Source organism: Anser cygnoides, chromosome 12 (assembly GCF_040182565.1).
Source record: "Anser cygnoides isolate HZ-2024a breed goose chromosome 12, Taihu_goose_T2T_genome, whole genome shotgun sequence".
NCBI classification, from domain to species: domain Eukaryota; kingdom Metazoa; phylum Chordata; class Aves; order Anseriformes; family Anatidae; genus Anser; species Anser cygnoides.
The window spans coordinates 18,727,951-18,737,934 of NC_089884.1; the positions used below are offsets into that span (position 1 = coordinate 18,727,951).

At 40.0% G+C, this 9,984-nt stretch overlaps 1 long non-coding RNA gene across 1 annotated transcript; it reads right to left on the reverse strand.

The window, feature by feature from the left end:
* Positions 1–1,339: 1,339 nt before the first annotated feature.
* Positions 1,340–9,693, reverse strand: LOC136791822 (uncharacterized). Its single transcript, XR_010834626.1, has 2 exons — positions 8,066–9,693; positions 1,340–2,152 (listed from the first exon to the last, which is right to left on the reverse strand). It is a non-coding gene; the product is annotated as an uncharacterized lncRNA (long non-coding RNA).
* Positions 9,694–9,984: the final 291 nt, after the last annotated feature.

A 9,984-nucleotide genomic window follows, 5' to 3' on the forward strand; every position in this document is an offset into this window, starting at 1 on the left:
TATAAAAATTAGTGGAGGAAGGGAAATTTCAAACATAATCATCCTCTCTCTTCTTACATTTATTAGCATTTTCTCATGTATAAAGTTGTGTGATTGGAGACCTGGGGTAGGAACAATATATTTTTACCTTCAAAAAATGCACCTATTTGGTTTACCTATGAAATTCAATTTTCTTGTCTAAGTATTCTTGAATATAAATTTTTGAAACTGGACTTAATTCAGATTGTAATTGGAAAATTGTTTAAAGATTTTTTTTTCTCTCAGCTCTGTCTTTGAATTGATGTAAATAACAGAACTAACCTGGCAATTTTTAACAGTATGATCAAAAGTACTGCTTTTTCACTGCTCATATTTTGACTTTTTTACTCAGGTCTTTGCTTTGTTCAGTAACTCATGCCAGTTCAAGGTAGATTGGAGCAGAATTACTTATTTATCCAATTAAATAGGTTATTTTTCTACAAACATGCCTCAAAAATCTGTGCCACTTGGTCAAGTGTAGGTAAACTGGGCAATGTACAGCAGGGACAGGCCTGTTCTCAGCTGTGCACAGTGACACTGAACTTGGTCAATGTGAAAAAGCAGATGGTTTAGCATATAGGTAGGTTGATATACCTGATACAAGGCCTGCTATATACTACCTCTGAGCTTCTTTCAAATCTAGGGTGCACAGGCTTAAGCTAGCAATGTGACTAATATATGTGCAAACATAAAAGTAGTCTTTCCCTCCCTTTCTTCTCAGCTTAGAGGAATATTCTAATCAGTTATTGCTGGCAGGAGAAGAAGGGGAAGAAATTTGGAGCAAGGGAAATGTGTGACTGTTGACTTTGCAGTAGCCCTGTCAATAAAAAATGTATTCTACTTTTAATACATACCATTTGGAAGGCAAAGCCCCTTTTAAAATGCTTCAGAACTCATGTCCTTTTTAATTGCCTGGAATTCATGGTGGCTGTGTGAGAAAGCCATAAACATATACAATCATAAAAACACATTTAGACAACCCAAACAGAATCAGTGCCATATTATTTTAGTTTATTATTCCTAGTGGAGTACAGATTGGTCTTCCTACTTTGATATTTATTTATACCAAAGAACTACAAGGACATAAATGCCACTCTTGGGATAATCCTAATGCTGGATCTGAGCAGAATACACATTGCATCTGTCTCATTTGCAGTAAAATGAAGGCGTGTTTAGGTGTAGTCCTGCTAATGAAGGACAAAGTTGAAGGTCAAATGTAGTCTTCAAAATGAATGTGTCACTGTGCAACTGAGAGAACTGTACTTTTTGCATTAAGAAGTTTTCTTACAATATCAAATAATGAAGAAAGGGAAAAGGAAAATGTAGCTCCTTGGCTTTATTATTCCTTTTTCTTTGAAGCCACTTAAGGATTCTGCTCAAGACTTTAGTGCTCATATGAAAAATTAATGATGGGTTTTTGCTAGACAGAAAGCCTTCTTATTTTGCACATGATTAACAAAGAAAACTCAATGCAGAAGTGAGATACGCAGCAGGGGGTGGTTCTCTCTGAGGCCAGCTCACAGCTTCACACCAGAACATTCATTGACATGGGAAAATACCCACTTTTATCCAAAGACAGTTAAACAGATAGGATATGTGCAGGGCTATACATGCTGAATAACAAGGAACAGATTCTTGACAAAGGAAAATGTCAACCAAAATAAACAAACAGCCTCGCAGCAGTCTGACCCTGCACCGTGCCTGTGGGCTGTTTTGAGTCTACTGCAGAGCCAGGCGCAATGTTAGTCTTTTGCTAGTTATTGTCAGCAAGTAGATTATCAGCTGAAAGGCTGGAGGGTGACTTCAGACAGTCTGCCTGTAGCAGAAGAAAAGCCAAGGCCACGTAGGCAGAATATGTAAGCCAGATCTGCACTCTGCTCACATGCTATTTTGATTTGATGTTCCTCGGCTACAAAGGTCTCATTTGGGGGGCTGGGGTACTTTTCCCACAGGTCTTTTCCCACAAGTAAGAGCACAGTTTAAGGTCTCACGAGTTTGTCCAACTGAAAGCAGCCTGGTTTAATTCTGTTGGTCCTGCATATAACCCTTAATTTTTAAACCTTCTTATTTTGGTCTGGTCAGCCAACTTGGTGCATCTTCTGGAGATTCAGAATGGCCATCTGCTCCTGGCACCCTAGAGAGGAAAGCCAGCCAAACAAGGTATAATTTTTACAAGTTGTGATCGAAGTGCAATGCGTTTTATTTATTTTAAGCATAAGACAAGACAAACCTCTATTACTGGTGTACATTTATGATTTGCCCCCAAGTACAGGAAGCCCTTATAAAATCTCTGTTAAATACAACAGTGCACTACAAAGAGCTGAGTTGGGTTATGAATCTCAGGTCAGATTCAGGGTTTCAGGTGTAAAACGGGAATGAAACAGATCTCCCTGGGTGAACTGAACCAGAAAGCTTTTTTTCCTTTTCTTGTTATGCATGTAAACAGAAAATGATCCCCCAAATACTGCCATTATGAACTAGAAGCTGTGTTTATCTGTAGGCTCTAAAAGGAGTTATGTTAGCTTTGAAAGTACTATGCCTAAGTATATATGAAAGGTGCAGAATTAGTGTCAAACAAACAAAAAGCAGTGTTCCATGTAGAAACCTGATTTCCTTAAAGCTTTATTCCACATAGAGAGCAATGCTGAAGTTTTCCCATGCTATCTGGAGTGCCGCTTGCTTTTGAGGAAAGAAATGTGGTGAAAGTTAAAGCTGATAAGAACTGGTCTTTAGCAGAAGGAGGCAACGTAGGGCTTATTTTGACTAATAAGTTATTATCTCTAAATGATAGGGAATCAGATATGCTAGATATAAAAAGACATTAAGCTTCAAATAGAGCACCCGATAACAGTACTTACGAGTTTTTCTAAAAGGCTTCATACTTTGTCTGATTTGGTTATAGTTTGTTTGCCTGAGCAATCCTTTTGAAGTTACCTACAGTGGTGGCACTGAAATGCAGTGACTAGTGTACAGTCAGAGACCGAGGCTGGCTGATGACAGAACTGGCTAACAGCCATTTTCACAGCAATTATTTTTTTTTTGTGGACTTTTAGATCAGATCCCTGCAGGAACAGATTGAGTGGAATTTTTGTTTTGTTATTATGAATGTTTTGATACTGCAGTAATGATTTTTTGATATTTGATAATAAAACCTTGGGATGATAGTAGTGGAAGCCTCAGAGTAGCTTTCATAATCTATTGATTTTGTGTTTTGTAGTGGTGATTTTTTTTTCTTTGTCACCATCAGTCGTTCATTTATGTTTTCATATATATAATTTTTGTGTGTATTTCTCTCACTGCTTTTGCCTACCACCAAGTACTGATACTTATAAAGTATATAGAAATAAATGTGCTTACATTATCCTGTCAAGTGCTACCAAACAAACACAAAGCAGCACAGCCCAAGTTTTGTCCTGCAGGACAACTGAATTTAGTGGGAGCTCTGTTTCAGCTACACACACAAAGAAGATTGGGCCCTGTCTGAGAGCAGCTGGGATGTTTTTGATCAGTGAGGTTATATTCCAGCCTGTAACTCAAGATTCAGACAAAGAGTAGGTTTTAAGAATTAATATAATTTATGTCCCTAAGTTGTAACATCTCTAAAACAGGAATTGCATTGCCATGTGTCATCTGCAAAACATCCAGAATATTTTGGCAGGGGAGACAGAATATGACGATGCAATTGTAACTACAGCTGTGAAGCGCAGAACTAGAGGCTTGCCTGAGAGAGAGCCGTGCCCTTTGCTCCTCGGAGCCTCTTGCTGATGCAAGCTGCCAGGTCTCACTGTTGCACCCTCACCAGCCAAGAAGCAGTTTCTGCTCTGGCTTGTCCAAACTTAGCCTCGTGCTGATGAGCAGCCGGTATTGGCTTGCTCGTCAGCTGCTGCCAAGCATGTGGCACAGGCTGCATTTTCCTCACCTTTGCTCAGCTACAGTGGAGACCTGTGTTTCCTTCTTCTCTCCAACCAAAAATGTCTGTGAAGTCTTACAGGTATCCACTTATTCTCAAGACCTACATTGCTTTTTTATTTCAGCTGAAATTGTCCGACAGGCTAAAAAGTTTCTGTGAGGCAGTATGAGAGAAAAATCAGGACAGACAGACAGACAGCAATGACATGACCCTCATTTCCTTAGGAAACCAAGCTAAAAAAGAAAATGTAACCTCAGACCCTTTGCTGAGGGCTTTGAAAGCCACGATAAGAACATATATATCCCAGATCAGAAACGACATCTGTGGAGATTACTCTGTTCTTGTGGCTGTATTAAAGGAGTCAAGAAAAGAAACCAACTGAAAATAGCCCTTAAGTCCTTTTAAATGACCACTATAATTATTAATAACAATTTTAGTGTGTTCACTTTTCAAATTAAAAAAAGGTGATATGGTACAACTGAAACCAGAGGGGGACACCTGGGGGGCAGAACACGATATGCATGCAGAAGTGCCCCCCAGCCCCGCTCCCCGCTCATGGGGCAGACTGAGGAGTGGGCGGCTGTCATGTGCTGTGCCGGTAAAACCAACCAGGAAAGGAGGCTGGCATCAACATCCCTTCCCTAGGTAAGGTCTACAACAGAGAGAGCAGAGAGGACATTGCATTTTGCTGTGTAGCAGCAGGGGGGTACATCTGTGGAGCGTGCTCATGAGAGGAAAGCCACGCATCCTCTCTGAGGCCACGCTCACCTAAGCACTGTACTCACAGGCAATTTGTAACCATTTAGGTGGGTGTTTGGCATGATTTGACTTTAAAGCTTTATTAAAGCCCTTCAGTCCATTCACCAGTGACCTTGAGAGGTTCTATCATGTGCTGGCAATTGTGTAGATGATGCATTTCCATACGGGGCACTAAACCCTTCTGTATTGGAAAAGTCATTTGGTCTGTTAGATCTTGCATGGAAAAAATACAAATATTTTATAAGGACAAGTGGGCAGATTATTCTCAGGCTATTGATTCCTCATTTTGATCTGCTGAAAACCTGGTGCTGAACAGACCTCCCTACTGGAGAGACTGAGCAAAACAGCCATTACAGGGAGAGGCTCTGGGCATTTATTGATTACACATGAGAACACTAATCATGCAATAGCAAAGATTGAGCATGTTGTTGTGATGACTATTTGCATAAAAAGGTAACATTTGACTGTTAGGAAGCTATATCTTTTCAGAACATTAATGGTAGCTGTCTCTGATCTGGTCACATTCCTTGCCACAGCCAGCTGGGCAGCTAGTTCCTCGGGCTTTTCCTTGTCCAGCATCTAGACAACCAGGACAACACACATTATGTTGTCTGCAACAAGTAAGTTAGCAAATATATTTAGTGCACTAATTGAAAATCAAACTCCTATCTCCAGCAAACGTACAGGATGTTGTTTCATCTCTCAAGAATACTTGAAAAGAGTATCAATTTTGGATTTTTGAAATGGCTAACAATTTTCTATGTGATTCTTGTAACTCAGATGTCAGTTCATTTCAATCAGTTTTTGTAGTCAAATTCTTGTAAACTTTCCTAACTCCTAACAAAACGCTAATGTTGCCAACTTCAAGTATTCAAAACTCAGAAATGAGGAGGCCCTTAAAATTATGAGCAAAACTATTACAGTTTACTCTTTCACAACAGTATTTGTTTTTCCCGCTTTACCTTTCTGATTTTTTATGCAATTCATCAAAGATACAGACCAAAAATGAGGATAGAAACTTTCTGCACTGTTTTTTTAACAAATGACAAATTTTACACACATTTATATAATGCCAAGCTTTATGACTTTAAGAAAACAAACAAAATTATAACACTCGTCATCAGACTAGGTAATGCTTCGTAAGCTGCAAATGATTGCTACAAAACTTACCTGTATGAAATACTTCGCAGTTTCTCCACTTTCCTGTCTTTGTTACTGTAAGCTGGTAGAGTTAGTCATTGGAAACATTGGAAACATCCACAAGTGCATTCATTGAGCATTTTGCTTGGAGAATAATGTATATAACCAGAAAATAAAGCATGTTACCGGAGAGGGTGTAGACCTTGGTCACAAGCCCTCAAAATCTGAGGACAGCAGTCACTGGGCTCTGACCGTGCCCTGAACTGGGCTCTGAAGAGCATGTAGGTGTTTGCCAGAGGCAGGGGAAAATCAGTCAGAGAAAGAAACAAATGGAGGAAGGTTGTTTACTACATATCATGTGTGCTCAGTCTTGGAGAGAGACCATGGACAAGTGCAACCTTTGTGTGCAGCTTTTTAGGTACCTGCTGGTCCTCTGCTTTGTCAGTGGATGCCCAGGCATCTCCTCTGGCAATGCCACTGGGAGGACTGCAAGATTTCCATAGATGGCAGGTGGTTATATAGCTCTATAGGTGCTTGGATGACTTATGACCATACACTTAATCTTTGTTGTGACATTTCTCCTTTGTTTTATCACCATATGGCTGCTCATACCAGCTGCCTTCTGAACATCAGAGTCCCACATTTAGAAAATAGATGCCCTCAGCTATCAATCTTGTAGCTTAAACCCCACAGCAAAACATTCACAACCTTTTCTAGAAGCATCTAGAAGTAGAGGCTGAGACAAATAACAATTTAGTATTGTTTGTGCTAGGGGCTGGAGCCGATGAAAGATTTAATCTGTGTTTCTGTACACACGTGGATGCCAACGGCACTGGTTTGGTGCAGAAGACAAAATTGCTGGAGTTTCTGGTGCTGCTGTGCACTTGGGCATATTGGAAACAACCAGTTCCGAATGAATGTATGAAGACACCACACTGTGCACACTATGTAGCTCCATAAGTGCAATATGGTTTTGTTTATTAAGTTAGAAATGAGAACGGCCCAGACTGAGCTCTTCTTCCTTAGATTATACCCCTTCCAACTACAGTACTTTGTGCCTAGTGCCTGCAAGTCTCAATCCCTTGCAGGTGGGATTCAACAAGGTATCTTAAGCACCAGTACCTCCACAAAATACTTTACCAGATGAGGTCCTGAAAGATATCAGTCCTGTAAATGCCTGTTTGGCTTGCTGAGGGACTGGAGGATTTGCTCCACGTCTGAGGAGAGGAATCAAATTGTCTGTTCAGTAGGATAATCTTTCTGTTGTAGGGATGAAAATCTCGGAGGACTTCACTCATGCTCAATGGTCTTGTAATTAAATGTTACACACTTGATGAGCATTGCATTGCAAGCCTCAAGGCTAATTTACATGTTACCACCAAAATGTCTTATTTCAGTTTGCTTATAAAAATACTGTGCAGGCATCATTGCATGTCATTGCAAATGGTTTGTTTCAATGATGCTTGGGTGAGTCTTAAAATTACTAAAAGCTGTACATAATTACCATTAAAGAGCCCTGTACAGAACCAATAATACTTCCCCTACAATAGCTATTTTATGACTAAGATGGCTTTCCTGATGTGACTGACAATGCTAGGATCACAAACAAGCAGCCTGCCAGCAAATAAAGAATAGCTTTTTCGGGAAACAAAGTAGTTTGATTCAATTATAGTATTATGTGCATAATTAAAGTGTATGTCACTTTTCCAAGAGTTGCCCATAATTCACAACAGTAAGGCAGGGTAGGAGGAAGGAGAGAATAATGAAAGTAGATAGGAGCGCACTGTATGAATGGTGATAGGTATGATGCCATTATAAGGTATTTACTGGCACATTTAAATGCTTTATGTAGTAGAAGTTGCTTTTAGTGATTTGGGGCCACGACTTATGTCAGTGTTTTCATAATGGATGAGTGATGAGAGAAAAAGCTTTTCTAAACTCCAGGATCCATTTAGCACACACACAGCTTTATCAGTTTCTTGTTCTGAGGAGGTCGTCCCGCGAGTAACATTTCAACACAGGCATATCAGATGGACTGAACTGAGGTTTCTAATAACTCATGGTTTCTTTTAATACTTATTTGACTGACTTCAAAGCAATGCTAAAGCACTGCAACCGTTTATTGGAATATATTAATAATAATAAATTAGAGTTTCATTCACTGAATTCAAACCCTTAGAAGAAAAAATAACCTTGTGCAGATGCAGGAAAAAGGCAGAGAAATATTAGGTGACTTACCCAGTCTGCAGCACATGAGTGGAAGAATTAGGAACAGAACCTTTGGTCTCTGGCCTTTTTTCCAAATCATCATATTTCCTGTGGTTTTGCCACAGTAAAATGGTTTTGCATATGTCCTGTCTTGGAAATATGAAAAATATATGCAAAATGCAAAGCAGCCAATTGGACTGTCTTTTAGAATATATCATCATTTATGAAAGGTATGTCTTGAAGCCTAAAGAGATCGTGTGCAATTGCACACTGTCAGAGAGACTGCAGCACTTTACTGCCAATTTGTAAATAAAATAGTGGTCATGCAAAAGGGCTTAGGCCAGTGGGGTGAGTTTCCATAGATAAAGGAAAGGCAATGTGCAAAGATAATGCAACCCAATTCGTACACTCTAGCCTTTAAGAGTTGTGCTGACCCTGTAAGAAAATGGAGTAATGCAGAGTCACTGAATGCAGCTAGGCTTCTCCAATGGTAATATTTTGCATAATCCAAACAAAGAAATCCCTGCTTACTTGAAAAGCTAAAAGAATAAAAAAGTCATCAAGCGCAAAAAGTCCTTTTAGATTAACATCTTGGCAAATACATAAGCACTTTTATACCTTAAAGACGTGCTGAACAATGTTGGTAAAGTGTGGATCACTCCAATACAGGGGACTGCAAACAAAGCAAAATTCCCTTTATTTCCCGATTCTGACCGTCAAACGATCTTTGTTAAAAATATGCTCCTCCTGGTAGCTGGCCAATACCTGACTCAATTCCTTATCCGGTGCTGTCTAGCTCCCTTTGTATCACTGCAGTTTCCATCCTATATCTCACTGTTCCCCTCCATTATGTTCAATAAATACAATATGTTTGGTGCCACTGCTGATCTGCTGAGCCAGTCAGTGGCCAGCCCAGTGACTCAGACTTGGTCTCAGCTTCAAAGGAAAAATGATGATGCCTGTCTTTCTAGGTCTGAACTCCTCCGGTGAGCAGTATCACAGATGTAATATGGATCTTCAGTAATTACTGAAACCACGGTTTGTCACAAGCTGCTAGGGGCACTGATGGACAATCGGCTTCTGGGTATAGTTAGGGGAAGGAATATGTAAGAAACTGTGATATTTGCGACAGGCTCATCTTGGATTTTTTTTTCCCCCAGGGGATAAAATGTACATGTGGAAGCAGTGCAAATGACAAGCTAGTACCTATATTCATCTATAGTGCTTTCCACCTCTCTGATATTTAATATATATGCAAAAATTACTCCAGTGTAAATGAGAAGCTGGGCTAAGCAGTAGCCACATCTACACTAAGTGCAAGTTGTATCTCCTGTGAAGTTCATGCACATCAGCAGTTTATGAAACAAGTATTTTTGGCCCTTAGGAAAGAGCAGAACTGCCCGCATATCCCAGCCACCCTCCACACCGGTGCCACTAGGGGATCCTTATGATGCTCAGCAAATAAAAAATTCCTTCTCCACAGCCCTGAGCCTTGTAGCAGGCCCAGAGCTTACTGCAATGTACAGGCACTTTCCTGTCCTCTGTGAGCCTTAAAAAAAAAAAAAAAAAAAAAAAAAAAAAGGGAAATCTAAAAGTTTGCTCTTTTTGTGAAGCAGTTCTGCTTTTTATTCTTTTTCTACCCTTACCTTGTAGTGCAAATACAGCTTCAGAAACTACATAAAACATCCAAAGCCACAGATTGTGAAGTAAATTCAAGATTGAGAGAGGATGAAAGACAAAATGGACTCAGAGCCTGACAGGCTTTGGATGAAGCTTTACAAGGAGCCAGAACTGCAAAGGATGCTGTTGCAGTGAGGACCTGTCTGTGCATGTGAACCGCAGGCCCGGCGTGCTGCACAGTTGGAAACCCAACATTCAGAGGTAGGAGTGTACAGTGTGGTCCAAGCCACATAATTAATAGCACTTTGTTTCATGACTTAATATTTAAA